Genomic DNA, 6,000 nt, shown 5'->3' with positions numbered 1-6,000 from the left:
AAAGACATATCTATCACAGCAAGGTGATTAGTACATAAAGGAATCTAATTCAGCAAACCAAGTTGCAGATCAAAGATTAGCTACTGCTTCATCCTAACAAGTGGATCAGTCAAATCCTTTAACAAGGTAGACCTAACAATCTTTTGTAAATCCCTTTATTGAGTGCATACTTCATTATATGTTTTTAAATCCTTTCACAAGGTGACCTAGTAGTCCTTATTGCTCCTAACAAGGCAGGTCATCAGAAGTGATCAATGTAAGCCTTAACAGGCCAACTTTATACTGCAGTACTAAAGCTTGTGGGTATCATCCCCACCCCAATTTTACTTTCTATTTGGAAGGTTTTTGGATCATCAAATCTTTGTGTCAAAGTGTTATGAATGCTTTCATGTTTTCAATTTCTTATGTATGCAACTAGATCAAATTATATGTGGTGGATTAAATGCTAATTGGATTGTTGGATTAAGAGTTCAAATTGTAGAAGTTTTAGAAGTTACTAATTTTCCCATCCCCTCTCAGTAACTTAGCATAGTCTAGAATATTTCCAACAATTGGTATCAGAGCTTTGTGGTTCTTATGAGAAATTTTAATAGCTCGAGCAAAGATCAAGGCCATGGAGATATTTAGACTTGGCAAAGCTATTGACAATGAGAAGCTCGATTTGGAAATGGCTATTGCCCAACTCAAGAAAGCAAAGGAGAAACTCTCTCAATCCCTGAAAAGAAGAAAAGAACTTGCAATTCAAATGAATGATCATCTCTACATTGAAGAAAGAATTGAAGACCTTCATTCAAACAATTCATATGAAGCCAATGAAGCAATCAAAGAACTCCTAGAAAAGAAAGGTTCCCTGCAAGAAGAAGTAAGAAAACTAAGAAGAGAACAAGAAATTCAGTCAATAAGGCTAAGTGAAGTCATGTAGTAGAAGAACAAGATTAAGAAAGAGATAGATGGAAGGAACAATGAAATCCATAACCAATCCCTTCAGCAAGAAAACCTTATTGACCAGCTCTCCAATGCAAATGAGGAAATCATGAGTCTAAGATTTGAAAATGAAAGATTACAAAATGATCTAAACTCTGAAAGGAAAATCAATAAAAGAATGATGAAATCCCAAGTAGACATGAATGAATTGAGTGAGCAAAATCTCTATAGACAAAAAGGAAAAGCAAAAATTGGATATACAGAAGAAAGAGAATCATCCAAGCAAGGAGCTCAAAAGAATCAGAGACCTACTTGCAATCACTTTGGTAAGATAGGTCATACATCAAACAAATGTTGGAGCAATGAAAAAGAAAAATTTAATGGAAAGTGCTACAATTGCAATCAACATGGTCATAAGGCTAATGAATGCAAAGAGAAACCTAGATTTGAAGGCAAATGTCACAAATGTAAGAAACATGGACACAAGTCATCAGAATGCAAAGCCAAAATATTGAATCTAGCAAAGTAAATTGTGAAAACAATATTTGGTTGGGACTACAACACCTGGTGTAGATGTCATTATTGTGGAGAATTTGGACACGTTGGAATGAATTGTGTAAAGCATCATTTGAGGAAAAGAGATACTACTAAAAGATGATTCATTTGTACATAACTTGGTCATCTTGCCAAGAACTACATGAATACTAGTAGAATTGAAGATGAGAAAAAGGCAAAAGCTGATAACATCTAAAAATAGATGAGACAACAATGGGTTCCAAAGTCTATCGAGAATACAAGTCCAAGCAATGATGATCAAGTCACTCAAGAATTGAGTGACTCCACAATTTCTACTTAAGTTCTCAAAGGAGAAACAGGGACTATGCTAACAAAGAAAACATTCAAAACATTTCCAGATTGAAAGAACAAAATGATCCAAATCTGTATTCAAGATACAAAGGGATCACCGAGTAAAAGGGTACTAGTGTCTATCGAGTTACCTTCTCTATCGAGTGAGATTGGGTCACAGACTTTACCGAGCGAGGTCGAGAATAATGAAGATGCATATGGTTACCGATTCACGAAGACTTCACCGAGTATTCAATGCAAGCATAGTGGATGACAGTTTGTCAACATGATTTCAATCAATCTACCTTTTATACTAAGAATTTATGGAAAAATTTTGATAAAAGGAATGGAATCAAAGTCATTTTTACCGTGAAATTTTTGAGAGCTATTGGAAAGTGAGATCTTGAGAGCATCCAAGCAATTTGAGTGAATTGTCAGTGAAAGATTTTGAATTCTCTCAAACCCTGCTGAGTGAAGATGGCATCCAGCAGCAGCAAGGCAAAGAGAGGTTCAAACATGTTGGTTCATGGAGTGGAATGGAAGGCACCAAACTTCAAGCTCACTCCTGTAATCACCAAAACCCCAAATCCGAGTGGAGCGCAGTCTCAAATCCCTCCAAAGCTACTATTGATCAATGATATTCACACTCACTTTAAATGTGTTATTCAAGAGATTGGAACTTTGGAAATGGATGATGCCCTAGATAAATTATGTGTAAATAAAGTTTTGAAACCCGAGCACCAACACCTAGAAACTAAAGGGTTGACTCACATCCCTCACATGCCCCATGAGTTTCATGTAAAATGGATTAGGTTTATTCTTATTTAGGTACATAATGGGCAGTTGTGGTTGAAGCAACTAGTATTGATCACAAAGAAGATGATTCATTGAATCATTGGTCTCCCAATGTTAGCCAAAGCTAAGATAACCAAAACCCTAGGTCAGGTGGAACTAGAAAAGAAAACCCTAGCAGAATGGGAGAACAAAGGAATGAATATTAGCAATGTCATAGAGATGGAGCTGAAAATTGAAATCCATATTATTGCACATAAGATTTACAACTCTAGCAGGTTAAACAGAATGTCATGCGAAGCAGTTGACCTTGCATACAAGGTACTAAAGAACAATTTTTCTTTCAACCTTGCCGAGCTACTATTGAGACAATTCAACAAGAATATGGAAAGTATCAAGACATCAAAGAATAATCCATGTAAGTTTGGATCCCTGTTAACTTTTCTATAATTTTATGTTTAGAAATTCTTCCCTTCAAAAGGCACTATTGTTTGGAGAAAAGATGTGCCTTACTTTATCAAATAAATGAGTATATTGCTAAGATGGGTGAAAATTATAATAGTATCATGGACAATTATTTTAATGCATTCAAGAAGAATGAACAATAGATAGTGAATCCCCAACAAACTTGTTGAAGATTATAAGGATGATGTATGTTTCATGGTGGATAGTGACAAAGTATACATTCAGGCAATTGACACTAGAATATCATGGGTGAAACCTCTTGGATATGAGGCTACTATTGATGAAGCAAAAGATATCATTGAGGCACTTGTTAATGAGCCAGTTGATCCTAAGGCTGCATATTTCGGTACATATGATGAAGCAAAAGCCAAGAACTTGAAATCAAGCTCCCTCGAGCGGTTAACAAAGGAAAAAAAAGAATTACAAAACTAAAAAAAAGTTCTACCCTTTTGTTGACCAAGGGAAAAGGTGAGGATGAGGAAGCAGAGGATGTGGAAGTAGATGATAAGGAAGAATTTAAGGAAGAAGAACCATTAAGGAAGAAGAGCAAGGTAATTATTACCAAGCCACCAAAGCCATCCACTGCAGTATTTACAAGGAGATCCTCCAGGAAGAAATCTAACAAGGAAGGAGGAGACATTATATTCAAAAAACCTCCACCCACCTTCCAAGATAGATGGAAAGATCTAAAAGTTGGAGCCGGTATAAAAAACTTTAATTCATTTAAGTATGAAATAAGGACAGTTGAAGAGCAGAAGTAGATAGAAGATCTGGTGATGGACAATATGGGTAAATGGAAATACTCACTAGACCAGCTTGCTTCTCAGATTCCTAATGATTTGTTGGAGAAAATCAAGCCAGGATGGGAATTTTTCATGCAAACTGTCAAAGACATATATGGGCAAACTCGAGGTATCTTATACCGAGCATATCAGCTGCAGAGGTAAAAGAGTCATAGAAGAAAAATAAAGAGAAATTGACTCTTGAATTCAACACTTGCTTGATTCTAATGAAAGATATTGAACATGTTGTAAGGAATGCAACTAACACTTGGAAAAATATCTATCTTTTACATAAATCGATTGATTTTCTTGTTGATGTAAAAGATGATGATGATGATGAGGATAAGGAGAAAGATGAAGAGGAAAATATTGAAGAAGCAACTCATTTTGACAAAATTGATGATGAAGAGGAACAAGGGAAAGAGGCTACTAAGGAAGAAAAGAAAGATGATGAGGAAACTAATCCAGTTAAGATAGTTGCAATAGTCATTGCCTCACTTCCTCACTCTCCAAGAAAACCAATACAACATCAAGCGTGGAGACAACCTTAGCAGGTTTGATTGTGACTACCAATGTGAATACAAACATCCAATCACTCCTTGCTCCTACTCAGCTCAGCACATCATTGACCAAAGTGACCTCCACTTCATCTACCCAGCTGCAGACTCTTCCCTCTTCTACCGAGTTGGCTACTTTAGCTTTGAGCACAATGGTTTTGGACACATCTACATCAATTTTGGATTCTTCAGGTATTTCTATTAATATTCCTTCAATAAGTACAGTATCAATTTTTAAAGCCAGTCCTAGTATGTCTACAATTATTTCTACTCTAGGCACACAAGCAATAAGTGCAAGGACAATTGAGACCAAGGCTCAACTGAGCACAAAATTTTTGGGTAAAGGAAAAGAAATGGAAGAAGAAATAGACCTAGATGAGGAAATTATAATCCCTAATTCGGACATTACCAAGCTCACTCCAGACCAAATGCAGTCATTTCGTGAACTACTCCAGAAGAAGGCCAAGCAACAAAGATTAAGAGAGGAAAGTGATAAGGAATTCAAAATTATTGAGGATGCAAAGAACATTTTGGCAGAAGCCATAGGCATTGAGGTTGATTCTTCACAACCAATTTTGTATCAGCTAGTAGAGGCAGTCCAAAAGTTCAATGAAGATATTGATGGGAAATATAAGCTACTACAAAAGGCAGAAAAAAAGTTTGATAATAAAGTGTTGGAGCACATTGCTCAACAGATAACTATCTATCAAGTAGAACTTTCTACAATTTTGGGTTCTTTGGAAGCATCTTGTACAAATGTATCATCACTTTTTGGTAAGCTATGTAATGTTTCTAATTTTAATAAGGAAATAAAGGACAAATTGTCCAAAAAGATGAAGATCTTAAGTCAAGAGCTTAGCAGTTGCAACTTGACCCTAGTTCAAGCTCTGCACACTTCAAGAAGATAAGATTTTTGACAGATATGCAAGTAGAATTGCTTAGAGAAGAAGCAAGGATTAGATCTACATTGGTAGATATACATAATATAATTCTTCCCAACATGGATACACTGCAAAAACATATTGCACATTCAAAAGCTCTCATCCATGACAATAACTTATCCATAGCAGACCACATGATAGAGTTGTCAACAGAAGTGCAGATTGCACTTCACACATTTAAGGTCCTACTAGAAAATTGGGATAAAACTTTGGCAATCATTCTCAAGGTACATTTAGAATTTTTATCTCATTTTAGTGTTACTATGTAAATAGAATAAATCTTTGGCATTAATGTCAAAAAAGAGGCGAAAGATATATGTTATGGGGGAGAAAATGTAATAAGTTGTAAAATCAATGGGGGAGAAAAATATGTACATGTTGTATATAGCAAGGAGATGTATGGTATACTATATGAAAGAACCTTACCATGTACAGATATATATCCTACAAAAAAAAATTGAAAAATCTCAAAAACAGTATACTCTACCGAGCTAGTATCACAAGATGATCGATAAAAGGTATTCAAGAAAAATTTTGAATTTAATTTTGGATGATAAGTGTTTTTGCCACTAATGCCAAAGGGGGAGATTTTTGACATATCAATCAAGTATGTTATTAGTGACACACACTTATTCAAATTGTAAATAGCTACCGAGCTTATTGTACAGTTAACAGTGTTTGCCAAGCATTTCA

This window comes from Cupressus sempervirens, chromosome 5 (assembly GCF_028749045.1).
Source record: "Cupressus sempervirens isolate cs-2001-9-10 chromosome 5, ASM2874904v1, whole genome shotgun sequence".
In the NCBI taxonomy this organism is placed as follows: domain Eukaryota; kingdom Viridiplantae; phylum Streptophyta; class Pinopsida; order Cupressales; family Cupressaceae; genus Cupressus; species Cupressus sempervirens.
The sequence above is the reverse complement of the archived record's forward strand: the minus strand, read 5'-3'. Positions refer to the sequence as shown.